The sequence below is a fragment of the Oryx dammah genome, unplaced genomic scaffold (genome assembly GCF_014754425.2).
Source record: "Oryx dammah isolate SB20612 unplaced genomic scaffold, SCBI_Odam_1.1 HiC_scaffold_19, whole genome shotgun sequence".
Classification (NCBI taxonomy): Eukaryota; Metazoa; Chordata; class Mammalia; order Artiodactyla; family Bovidae; genus Oryx; species Oryx dammah.
Genome location: NW_024070203.1, coordinates 49,310,090 through 49,323,895, shown reverse-complemented (window position 1 = coordinate 49,323,895; position 13,806 = coordinate 49,310,090). Strand labels below are relative to the sequence as shown.

General features: G+C 46.0%; 1 pseudogene; it reads right to left on the bottom strand.

Annotated features, from left to right (window-relative positions):
• Nucleotides 1-1,927: 1,927 nt before the first annotated feature.
• Nucleotides 1,928-3,280, bottom strand: LOC120879035 (annotated as a pseudogene).
• Nucleotides 3,281-13,806: the final 10,526 nt, after the last annotated feature.

Here is a 13,806-nt window from a genome sequence, read left to right as displayed (position 1 = left end):
CATGGATCTTTTCACTGGTGCATGTTGTAACTAAAACCCGGCACATCCAAATAAATAAAATAAAAATAAATATTAAAAATAAGTGATACAATATGTGACTAACCATATTTTCAATTAAAACTCCAAGCCAAAACAATCTGCATGATAAATTATTGAAAGGGGCTGTCCAAGGCACCAGAAGAGATACAAAGAGTAGCCTATTTCCTAAAGATATAAGATAACTCCTCTGCTTAAAAGAATTCAATACCTTCCTTCACCAGGGTTCAGTGGGGCCCCATGATCCGGACACTGAGCACATTGCCTTCACCCCATAATCCAGGAATACCAATGACATTAGTTTTTTTTTTTTTTTTTTTTGAGAATAAAATCACTTATTTCCAAAAGTGTAGAGGTGGGAAAGCAACATGATAAAAATTAAGGTCAGTTCCCTATGGATCCATTCTGCCTCAGGTGAGGGACAGTGGCTCTTTGGGCCAGTGTGTTCTCAGTGGGAGGGCTTCAGGTAGTTGGACCCCTCATTGCCATGGCATCCCTCAGGTCCGTCACCAGCCAGAGCTGGTCCCTCCTGCCCTGCCCTCCCCCTGGAGCTATCTGCGGGTTAGTGGGTTAATTTCCAGACGCAGCAGCTCTGGATCCTCCCAGCGGCCGCCAGGTTCCCCACCCTCTCACTTTCCTGTCCCCTCAGTTGTCTGGCCTTCAGTCGCAACCCCTCCTTGTCCCATTGAGTACCCCCACCACCACCAAGTCCCCGGCTTCTCGGGGTCACCCTCCTCTGGAACTCCTTCCTTCGGTCTGCTGTCAGTCAGGCCATGGAGGTCTCAGTGACTGAGCCCCACTCAGCCCACTGTGGGGCCTGGGGAGGCTGCAGAGGGGGTGGGGGTGGGAACAGGCCATCCCAAGCCCAGTCCCACTGCCACCCCCAGCAGAATGCATCCTGTAGCAAAAGGTTAAAAAACGAGTAAGACACAAGCGCATGATAGACCGGGAAAGAGCATGTCTACGCGGGCAGCCCCAACGTGGGGAGGGGCTGTGATGAGCTTCTGGGCTCCAGTGCCCACTTGCAGCCTGTAGGGCCTAAGTCTGCACCAGCCAAGTGGCCAGGGACTGGCTGGCACTGCCTGGCAGTAATGGAGCACTCTAGGGGAGAGTCCAATTGCTCCAGAACCTTGGGTCTCCCAACCAGAACAAACATCTGAGCCTACAGGCCAGCTCAGCCCTGGCCTGGCCATTGCTTCCGCTGAGCTCATCTGTGGCCCTACCCCTGTGGACCCAAGGTCACAGGCTCTGGACTTGGGAAGTGGTGGGATGGAACTGCTGGAGCCCTGGGTCAGAGGGCTCTGGTGGGGCCAGGATGTTTCCCTGGGCTCGGAGGCCTGAGCTGGCTGCAACACAGCTGAAGGGAGCCTGGCATCAGGGCCAGGGTCCTGGATATCTGAAGAGAAAGTGGGGCCTGCAGAGGTGCCCCCAGTACCGACCCGGTGGTGGGAAGGAGACCCGGAGAATCAAGCACATCCCCTCACAGAAGGGCAGAGGGTGGGCGGCCGTCCAAGGGGGTGGGGTCAGCCTGCAGGCCCATGGAGCTGTCCCACCTGCCGGGTGGGACCCAGCCCTGCGGACCTCAAGAGCAGATGAGGGAGAAAAAGAGGGTGGTGTGTGGCCTGGAGGCCAGGCTGCAGGGGGCTCATAGGCTGCACCTGTGCACATCTGGTCTGGCAGATGCTTAAGGACAGAGGGTGGAGATGGAGCTGACTGGCCGGGACCCAGGAGGGAGGGTGTCAGAAGGAGGTGTGAAAGCCTTGAAACCAGACAGCAAGAGAGGAAAGACCAAGCCTGAAGTCTGTGAGCCACGCACCACAGCCTCCTGACGCCTCTCTGAACAAAACCCCACCCTCCCCTCCGGCCTCCACCCCCACCTGCACCTCCCACACTGTCCCTGTGAGCGCCCAGAGGGCTGCAGCTTCATTTGTGGAGGTAGGCATCCAGCCACAGCTGCCCAGACTTCCTCAGGGACCCGATGATATCTTGCAGGGCCTGGAGCAGCAGCTTCTCCAGGTACTCAATGCCGTGCTTGGCGCACAGGGACCTCACCAGGGGGGCGACCTTGGACAGACTGTGCCGGGGCATGGTGGGGAAAAGGTGGTGCTCGATATGGAAGTTGAGGTGCCTACTGAACCAGTCGTTGAAGAAGGACTGCTCCACGTTGCAGGTGGCTGCTGAACCAGTCGCGGTAGGGCTCTCGGTCGATCTCCATGACGATGTGATTCATCTGTGTGATCCACACAAACCAGTGGCTGCCCAGGAAGCTGATGAAGTTGAGGAAAAGGATGGCTTAGGACAACATAGAAAGGGATGTAGCTGATGAAGAAATGGATATAGTAGCTGATGACCCAGGCCAGGTCCACCCAGACCTTGCGAAAGATAATGGTCATGATCATATGGTACTGGAAGTACAAAGGGATGAGCAGCGGAGGCCCAATCAGGAAGAAGTACTCATGCTGGTGGTTGTAAGGCAGGTATTTCAGCTTCTTCTTGCCGTACTCAGTGGGCTGCCACTTGCCCAGGACAAACACATGCAGCATGTTCACATCTGGATCCTTGTGGAAGACGTTGGGTTTGGCGTGGTGCTGGAAGTGGTGATGGTTCCACCAATTGGCAGAGCCACCCTTTAAGTGACCGATGATGAACTTCCGTACGATATGGTTCCACATGGACTTCTTGTAAACAGAGAGGTGGCCGTAATCGTGTGCAGCCATCCAGCCTGGGCCTGAGAGGTAGCAAGGACGCCGGCCATAATGATGGTTGGAATCCAGCCGTTGCCAAAGTAGAAGACAGTGAACCAGGCGATGCTCTCCGTGGCGATAATTTGGGCCAGGTGGAGAAGGAAGAAGAGCTGGTTGCTCTTGAACAGGTTCAGGACCTCAGCCGTCTTCCTCAGGGCCTGGAAGTCCTCGATGATCTGGGAATTCTTGTCGCGGTTCTGGCTGGGCTCCTCAGGGGCCAGCTCGCCAATCAACAGGGGCTTCATGAACTTGAGCACAAAACCGAAGTTGCGGTGGAAGGCCAGGAAGGCGTCTGTAGCGTCTTCCCCGGCGTAGTGCCCGATGACCCGCTGGCCCTCCGGGTGCCAGCTGGACCATTTGGTGATGTTGTAGACCTTGCGATTGATGACCAGCCACTTGTCGGTGCGCAGGTTGTGCTTCTGAATCTCCTCCCAGCGGAAGGTAGGCATCGACGCCTCAAGCTCCGTGGCCCCCTTGTCCTGGTTACCCTACTTCCCCATGCTGCCTGCTGACCGGCTGCGGTGAGTGCCGTCCGGGCCCTTCTCGCTTTCGGCTATCCATCCCTGCCTTTCCTCTCTGCTTCCAAGTGCCCCCAAGCGGTCCCCTCTCTCCGCGCCCCCGCTCCCCTCCCCCACCCCTCTCCCACCCCCGCCCACAGCTTGCAGTGGACTTTTGCCTCCAGAGAAAACTCCTGGGTAGCTCAGGGCCTCGAAGCCTCCTGTGCCCGCCCCTCTGGCTCCCCCCCCCGCCCAAGGCTGCGCATCCTCTCGTTCCCCTCCGCCTGGGTTTCCACAGTGATCAGCAGAGCGACTGCACCAATGTGGGCGCGTTGCCCCTCCTGCCTTGGCCCAGGAGGATCTTTCGAAGGCCAGCAGCGCAGCGGTTCCCGAGTCCCCAGCCACGCGGAGTCCAGAGGGGCCGGGAGGCCGGTTACGTGTCCGAACTCCTTCCTCCCCCCACTCCAGCCCGGGGTGGGGGGGGGGCGCCCGAGGAGATCCCAGGGGAGCCAGGCGGGCAAGAGGGGGCGCCGGTTGGGGTTCCCCGGCGCACGACCCGCACTCTCGGATGTGCACCTGATGCCCGCACAAAGAGGGCCGCGCGGCTCCGTGCATTTTGCAGTGGGGCAGTATTCTCTTTTTTATAACTCTTAGATAGGTATCATCACATCATCTGTTTTTTTAATATTTACTGTGCTGTGGCTGTGCTGGGTCTTAGTTGCGGCACACAGGATCTTCGTTGCAGTACAAGCGTTATCTAGTTGTGGCATGCAGGCTTAGTTGCCCTGGGGCATGTGAGATCTGAGTTCCCAAGGCCAGGGATCCAACCTGCATCCTCTGCATTGGAAGACAGATTCTTAACCACTGGACCACCAGGGAAGTTCCCTACATTAGTACTCTGTTATGTCACTTTTTATCTATGTACATGCTGTTCAATAGCTTGTCTACCCAACCAATAAGTATTAAGTCATTCTTCAAAATCTGACTCAGCACCTCTCCTGTAAGAGAATTTGCAGGAGATACCTTCAGTTGGTACTACAAAAATGTGCCTTCAACAAACCATGCCCTCTTTTATCAATAATGACTCTTCATTTGAAAGGCAGCTCTTGGCTTATTCCCAAGCCCTGGTAGAGGATGAAAGCCTAGACCATGTAGCATCAAGTGATATTACAATTTTGAACTATCATGAATTAGTTGTTTATCTGATCCACCAAATCACAAAGTTGACTATATACAGCAGCATTCCATCATAAATTAGAAATTGTAGAATTGTAGGGACTTCCCTGGTGGTCCAGTGGCTAAGATTCCAAGCTCCCAATGCAGGCGGCCTGGGTTTGGTCCCAGGGAACTAGATCCCACATGCTGCAACTAAGAGTTCACATGCTGCAACTAAGAGTTCACATGCCGCAAATAAAGAACTCACGAGCTGCAAATAAAACCAGGTGCACAAATAAACCAACTAGAAATTCTACAATACAGATCAGACTCAGCATGTCTGGAAAGGACATCTCTCCCAATTCCACGGGGTCACTGGGAGCTTCTTGTGATCAGTTAAGAGAGGAGAAAAATGCCTAGTCCTGGTAACAAATAAATCTCCACCATATGCCTTTCAGGTCATCCCTGCAAAACAGTGGTTAGTGTAAACCCTCCCCACAAGGAAAGCTTTGGGTTGTTTGCTCTGTGAAAAAGAAAAAACCACTGAGATCTAGATCGACACTGACTCATGGGCAAGAGCTAATAGTGCTGGCTGGCTAGTCACAGACTTGCAATCAAAATTGGGAAATGGAAGGTGAAGGTAAGTGGGGGAGAGATATGTGGGTGGACTCAGAATGCACACGAGGTATGAAGACATTCACCACAAGGATCACTTTGAAGGAGGCTCTCAATCAGGCAGACAAAATGACCTATTTAATTTCTGACAGTAGCCTCTTTCTTTAGCCTCTTCAGTGTTTGCTCAGTGGGTCCATGCAAAGAGTGGTCATGGGGGACCTCCCTGGTGGTCCAGTGGTTAAGACTTTCCCTTCCAATGGAAAGGGTGTGGGTTGGATTCCTGGTCAGGGAGCTAAGATCCTACATGCCTTTTGGCCAAAAAATCAAAGCATAAAACAGAAGTAATATCGTAACAAACTCAGTAAAGACTTTAAAAATGATCCACATCAAAAAAGTCTTAAAAAAAAAAAATAGTGGCCACAGTAACAGGGATAAAGGCTAGGCATCGGCTTATCAAAGCTCATCCAGCTACCACATCTGCTGAGTGTCCAACGTGCCAACAGTAGAAGCCCACACTAACTTCCTGATATAAAATTATTTTCCCCCCAAAATTAAACACATAAAATGACTTTCCCAGAGGTCCAGCCAGTCACCTGGACTTACACTGGCCTTCCTCCGTGATGGAAGGGGTGAAATTTTGTCCCCACACCTCAGACTCATATTCTGGGTATACATTTGTCTTCTCTACCTTAAGTGCTTTTTCCAGCCCCTCCATGTGGACTTACAGAATGTTCTAACTATTGCCATCGGTATCCCACTCACATGCTCCATCCAGAGGAAATATTTTAAGGCTAAAAAAGAATAGTAAGGGTCGTGCGTATATATAATTGATTGGTCTTTCCCTCCAAAGGTAACTGGCTTGATAAAACAATAGAATGGCCTGTTTAAATATTATCTACTGCACTAGCTAAGAGACCACTGGGAAACACTATGAGGTTGGGATGCCACCCTATAGAATACAATATATGCCTTAAATCAGTTTTGACAACATGGTTCTATATCCTCCAGAGGCAGAGTTCATGGGTCCAGGAACCAAAGGCAAAAGGTAAAAGTACTCCCTCTCACCATTATTATCTAGTGAATTTTTTCATCTTCCTCGCAACTCAAAGAAATTTCGTTTCCTATCAATGTGATTTTGAGCTCAGTGGATTTAGACATCTTAGTGCCCAAGGGAAATTCATCACTGTTCTGATGAATTCTGAGGCTGACCTCTGACCTTTCTGAAATTCTCATGCTGCTGAGTTGACAGAGGAAAAAGGTTTCTCTACTGGCCAGGGAAATTGATCCCAATTACCAGGAGGAAATTGGATTGCTGCTATATAACAGAGGTATGGAAGACTCTATATGAAAGACTAGAGCACCTCCTAGAACTCTGGTCAATGGAAAACTGACCAATAGCTCTGATAATGAAAAATTGCAGCAACTCAATTAAGAAAGACACCCAAGGATGCAAATCCCATGGGAATGAAGATTTGGACCACCTCATTAGGAAAAGCACACTATTTGGGTGAGACATTAACAAAGGAAGCATTGGCTTTTTGTTCAGGATTGGCTCCTGAACAAAAGCAATAATGGCTACCAGTTAACTCTTGTGGCAATCTACAGAAGTATTAATATTAATAGAAAACATAGCAGCAATACTTTATATTATTTTTCCCTTTCTCCCCCACATCCTCATGATTTTACAGGAAGAACACTGGTGATTGCTAACATTTTCAGCTGAGAGTACAACCAAATTGATGGTATACGTATCCATGATTAACTGACAGGACAATGTTTTCTCTGTTGGGACACAAATGCTTACCTGAGTGAAGGGTAAGAGTGGATACAGAGGGAGGTAGAGAAAGGGACTATGCCCCTCAGATCTAGTCTCCCCTCTCCTCCACCCTGTTCTCCGCTTCCAGAGGTCTCTGCTGACCTCTAAGTACCACAAGAACCACATCAGTGAACTTCCTTGCCTCCTGATGTCTGGTTGAGGAATATCAGGAGATCAGAGGACAGAAGTAGAGTGAGATGAGATGTTTATTCTCTCTACCCATTTAGTCCCTACCTGTATCACCCATCTAAGATTTCAGCTCCATCCAGGAACCCTGATTGTCTCTTTTTCTCTAGATTCCAGTAACTGCTTCCTTCCATGGAACCTTTCTGAAGCCCTGCACTCTCCCTTACGGGCGCCCTAACCATGGCCTGTAAAGATCTCATTATTGTTGTTGCTGTCATTTAGTCACTGAGTCATGTCTGACTCTTTGGCAACCCCATGGACTGTAGCCCACCAGGCTCCTCTGTCCTTGGGATTCTCCAGGCAAGAATACTGGAGTGGATTGCCATTTCCTTCTCCAGGGGATCTTCCCCGACCCAGGGATTGAACCTGTGTCTCCTGCATTGGCAGGTGGATTCTTCACCACTATTGGACCCTCTTCAGTTTACTCAATAGCTATGCCTTCTGTTTGTTACTGACACTGACGCAACCCTCTGTCTCGCCCACTAAGATATGAACTCCTTGAGGAAAGGGGCTGAAACCCAGTCTAGACAGAGTTGGCACAGAGCTATGTGAAATGAAAATATCTCCTGCCATATTAATAAACAAGAAATGTCACAGCCATCAGCGATTTCTAGCCTCCAAATGTGAATGAGGGCTCCCAAAACTACAATCCAGGGGATGCTGCCAACTCCCCCAAGGTGATTGCTGAGGAGCTGGGGGAACGCAAGAAGCAAGGGTGGACAAGGAAACAAACAGGGTTGGCCCCAGAGAGCTGAGGTGCATATGAAAGGAATGAAGTCAGTGAGCCCAGAGGCTCGCATCTCCCCACACATACAGTACTAAATTCTCTTTGATGTTCAGACTGCCTGCTCCCTTTGTTGCAAACGTATATATATAGCCTGACTTCTCGTCCTGCCTCCTGAGAGCAATGTTCTCAGAGCTACTGAGATGCTATAGCCTAGGCTTGGAGTCCTAAACATTCCCACCAAATAAAATGACTCTCTACTTTCAGGTTGTGACTGTATTTTTTAGCCCACAGCTGTCTCAGCCTGACCCAGAGAAGGGCTACCTTTTACAGACTTAGTCCAGCCAGTGAGGTACCTCTTGATAATATGCACAAAGAGATGGTAACTCCCCACAGGTGGTCTTGTGTAAGAAAAAGAAATGACCTAAGCAATTTGGGGCAGTAAGAAAATATGTTTATAACAGCTTGGGGACAGAAAGAAAGACTTCAGCTAAAGGATATCTCATGATTACATTTATCATGAGATAAAAGCATTGCTATTTGGTTTTTATATGATATTTACAATGTTTTAATATAAGAACAAGACAGGGTATTTTTAGACAAGGCTACATAACCCCAGACAAATCATAATAGGATCTTTTTTTGTTTTCTTAACTCCAGGCCAATTAGTTGAGGGCTAATTTAGCAATGGAAGATGCTTCCAAATACTTAACACATGACTCAGCTGTATAAATAAGAGGTAGCAAATGAAGCTGAACAAATTTCTCATATGTTCTGACTTGGCCACTGGTGTACACACACAGATTTATACAAAGCTTGAGTTCTCTCCATAAAGAAGAAAAAAGAAAAAAGTCCAAGACCAATAAATTTGTTTAGGTTACTAAACCAATATCTAAATACTGTGAGATAAATAATTGAATATATAAATAACAATGCTATGCTTTAACCCCATCTGATAAACTTAAATAAATACCACAGAGAAATAATGTCAAAGGCTTAGCTCAATTGCTATCTGTCAGACAGATGAGGGACTAAATCAACTGAAATACTTTGCTTTATTTGGTATATCTAGATTCATTTCAAATAGCTGTAGGAAATACTGAATCTGATTTTGCAGTGATAATTTAAGCAAAACCTCTGTGATAGACTAAAATGCTCTAGTATTAGCATTTGTGAGACTCTTAGGTCCTTAGTAAAACTGTAGGGTTTGAGGTTCAATGAAAGGAGGATTGGTGAGCCTTCACAGTCATAAAAAAGGAGTTTAAGATTCCTATGGCAAAGTGGATTAGTCAATAGAGAACTCACACATTTTTATGGTTATATCTGACCAGTCCTATTGGCAAACAAACAAGGCACTCTTGTTACTACTCTGCCATCCTGGGTCAATTCAAACCACACCTGTTTAGAAGGGTGCCTAGAAAATTTCTACAAGTTTTTACCTGCATCTCCTCATTCAGAGTAAGCAAGAATGTGTTTCTATATCATATTTGTATCTCGGGTTTCAAAGCCCTACGCAGGGGAGTAAAGTCAGTTTGCTATTTTATGGGTCACTTCATGGAGTGAATGTCTTCTTTTACCTTCTCTTCTGCCTTTTTCCCCCCTTGTATAAAGGAAATGACATTGTTTTAAGTCAGGCTGTTTGATTCAAATTCTATTAATAATATTCTCTTAATTTTAACTATGTTTTTAATGCTAAGATGCTCAGTTTCCCCATTTATAAAATTGGGGTAAGAATAACTGTTTTACACAGTTGTTATCATGTATATAAAAAATGCATAGAAAGTATCTATTTCAACACCAGGTATTTAATAAGTAGAAGCAGCATCATTATCCATGTTATTATTATCACAAGTATCCCATCAGGACTTCTAAGATACTGACGTGATTTTGAGAACCTGCAGTATTTAGGAAAGTAATTATTCAAAATTATTCAGGAAGGCAGGGTGAATCACTAGTAAGTCAGTTGTATTTTATTCATTGGCATGTACCTAATGATGGTAAGAGAGGCTTCTTCTCCAAGCCTTTCTACCATATAAAATGTCTGTACAATGTCTAAGTAGAATTATTTTTGAACGGCAATCAGAGAGCCAGTGGAGGTGAAAATTTAGGTGAGGTCTGCAAAGTCTAAGATACTCCCAGAGCACTCAGAATTCAGAAATGAGTTTTTCATTTGTCAACGTTGGTCCAGATTTCAGCATCCTCTGTGAGCAATTAACAGCTTTAGCTATTGCCATTTTAATATAAAACCTCCATGAAATGATTTTTGCCATTTTTCTTGCTATAATTGTTGCCATGGTTCATTTAGCCAGCATCTATATCTCTTTTGTCCGATAAATAAACAAAATATTCAAATCACTTGACAGCTATCCATGCAGGTCCTGGATAAATAGTACAATAACAGAGATGCTTTAAGCATGAAACTGTAAATCCTCAAGTTCCAGCCATATTATAATATCAGTGTTGAAATTTTTCACCTAAAGAATTAGAAAGCCTTTTACAATGGGATTAATACATCACATCATTTAACATCTACCTTGCTTCACCTGACCCCGAGACCATATCTAACAACAAATAATTTGCCCCATTCTTTCAAGGTGTCAAATGACTTTTTTCTGTATTTGAATGATCTGATCTAAGAGAAGTAGCTTGGAAAAGCATTAGGAGTGTCAGGTTTTATAACAAACCATGTGGGTGGAGGGTTTTGTTGGGTTGATTTTTTTTTTTTTTTGGCTGACAGCAAACAAGTCTATCTGAAAACACATAAGCTCCAGCAGGTGCCCAGAGCTAATTTGGCTTGACACTATTTTTAAAAAGCACTAGCTAAGTTTTATAACAAGTCATAGTGAATGGTTGTATTGTTTCTCTGTCTTCTGCAACCCAGGGACTAGTTTTAAAATAGGACCCTAAGCAGAAGGCCATGAATCTGAAACACCCAGCTTCTTAAATCTTCTCCTAGATCCCTAGAAACAAAATGCTTAGAGGTTTACACTTGACTTTGCACTTCACACCTTCCACCACAAAATCGAAATTGCACTTCCTATCAGCAGTTTTCATTTAAATCTAGTGAGTTTCAGCTCTGGCCAGCAAGGATGATATGAAATGCTTGCCGGCAGCCAGACTCAAGATGGATTTGTCGATCCAACCACCTGCCGATGGCGTGTGTTTGGCTCCCAGCATTCACAGTGGATACTCATCATGATATTCACTCTCCCTATGGACTCTCACAGCAGACACATCAGTCGACATCTCCTACTAATACGCCCAGCTTAAACGCCCACTTAGGTGTGGTGTTTGAAGAGCCCTTCATTTTTAATCTCTCTGATACATGCGGTTAGCCTGGCCTTTCCTCTCTCAAACACAGAAGTCCTATTTGGATTAAGATACAAAGACTGGATTTGGAGAGTTGTTTTTCACTTGTTCTGTCTTTGTCTGTGCAAGCACAGAACTCACTACTTTACTGCCGAGGGTCAAAATATACATTTCTACTATTGAGTTGGTAGGTACAATGTTAAAGGTCAGTCAAACTTGGATTTGAATTCCAGCAAGTTCACCTGGCAATGTCATCTTAAGCAAGTGTGTCATCTCTAACAAGATAAAGATAACAGCACCTACCTCCGAAGACTGTTAAGATTAAATGTGATGATATATGTGAAATGCCTAACATTAAGTCAGGTTTGTAATAAATGCTCAATAAATTCTAGTGGCTAGAATTCTAGTTTTTAACTTTTTTATTTTATACTGGGGTATAGCCAATTAACAATGCTGTGATAGTTTCAAGTGAATAGCGAAGGGACTCAGCCATACATACACATGCATCTATGTCCCTGCAACTTCCCCCTCCCTTCCAGCCTGCCACATAACATTAAGCAGAGTTCCAAGTGCTCTACAGTGGACTCCTGTTGGTTATCCATGTTAAATACAGCAGTGTGTACTGTCCATCCCAAACTATCCCTTCCCTCAATTCTCACTCCTGGCAACCAGAATTCCTTCTCTAAGTGTATGAGTCCGTTCCTGATTTGTAAATAAGTTCATTTGTATAATTTCTTTTTAGATTGACTTTTTTTTTAAAAAAACAGTGAAATAACCCATCTGACTCTCAGATAGCTTTGTAACAGGATAGAGGCAGCCAGCATTAGCCTCCTCTTGCAGACTAGAAAATGGCAGTGCAAAAAGGTGAAGCAATTCTCCCAAAGCCTTACAAGAGGGAAATAGCCCAAACTAGACCCTAGATCGTCTAACCCTAAATCCAGTTCTTTTTCTCCAATTTTATTATTTGCGGTTTGACTTTGTTAAATATCCTCTGAATTATTCAGTGGAAACCGACTCTCGATAGTCTCCATTCTCGGCAGACACGGTAAACAGAATTGTGAGTCTATGATAGGGACAATGACAAGCCGTTCGAGTCATGTCCACCCTGGTCCTGCCGGTGCAGCCAAGGATCAAACTGGGGGAGGACATGGCTGCCTTCCACGCCATCAACTTCAAAAGACTGGGGTATTAGGGCCAGAGAGGACTTGGCTTCAACCCAAGGTTAAGATGTGATGAGTTCAGTGCTGACATTTTGAGACTGAAGAGACAATAGGACTTGTTGCCTGGTCCACTCCACCCTCATTCAAAGGGCTGGCAGCCCTGGGTGGTGCAGAACGGAGCTACCACAGTTGGCTGTCACCCTTGTACCCAAGACTTCCAGGTTTCAAAAGAAGCTGCCTAGTGTCTCATAATTTGAAACAAATTTTTATAATACTCAAATTTTCCTATTTCCCTTGACTTTCACTTTCCAGTCATACTGGACTATAGACAAATCAAGTATTTAGTAAGGAGCCTGAGGTTCAGACATGATAGCTGGTAAGAGAGGGCACTGAAGGGGAAGCCAGGCCACCTAATGCCTCATCCCGAATTCTTTGCACCGCCTCCTGCCTCCTGTCGTAGCCATGGGAACCCAGCCACTGTGCTTCTTGGTCTCCCACTAGGAAGCATAAAGGGGATTCTATAAACATTTGCTGAATGGATGGTACAACAAAGGGATAATGAGGAGCTATGTGTTCCCATTTCTACACATTCTGCCTGTCTTTTATTGTGAACGAGATGCCCAGCAAACACAGCTGAAATAATCAACTCATTTTTGTCTTGTCACGCCAGTTTGTCATGTTACCACCAGCCAAAGCAGTAACGACCCGGGTCAGCACCCCCGGAGCACTCCTGTGGAAGAGATTCTCAACAAGGGAAGGTTGCATAAAACGTCCTGAAAGGACAAAGAAAAAACCCACAAAGCTAAAAGACCACAAAATTAATGTACCCCATCCTCGTTTAGCAGGCACTTCCAGTCTCTTTCTCTGCTGATGACCTAGTGTTGTTTTTGTTTTTTGGTTGCTAAGTCATGTCCAACTCTTTTGCGACCCCATGGACTGCAGCCCACCAGGCTCCTCTGTCCATGGGATTTCCCAGGCAAGAATACTGGAGTTGGGTTGTCATTTCCTTCTCCAAGGGATCTTCCCGACCCAGGGATTGAACCCACAGTGGAAGCCCCCTGCAGTGGAAGCACAGAGTCGTAACCACTGGACTAGCAGAGAAGTCCATGTAAATATAATTATAGAGCACAAAGTCACGAGACCGTTTGGTCAGCTCAGTTAAGACGTCAGACTCATCAAGTTTGAAAAGCTGGAACATGAAAAAACCTAAGAAAGAAATTATGAGAGGTCTGAAAAATCAAAAGAGAGACAAAGATGGAGAGAGAGTAAAAAATGGGTCCAAGGACTATGTCAATGATAACCAATAGTGACAGAGCATGTTCCTGTTAGTATGTCTATCTAAACTTGAGTCAACAAAATCCCCTCAGATCAAACAGAATTGCCCTTAAGACTCCTTAGACTTCATTGTTATTGTTTATAACAGATTCATTAACCAGGTTATCAAGGCCCTCTTTTGTCAAAACATCCTTTATCAGATTAGCAGCAGTCTGGTGCGCTCCACTACTGGACTGCTGGTCACGCAAGCACTTGTTTATAACATTTCCTGTTTCATTGTGACAAGACA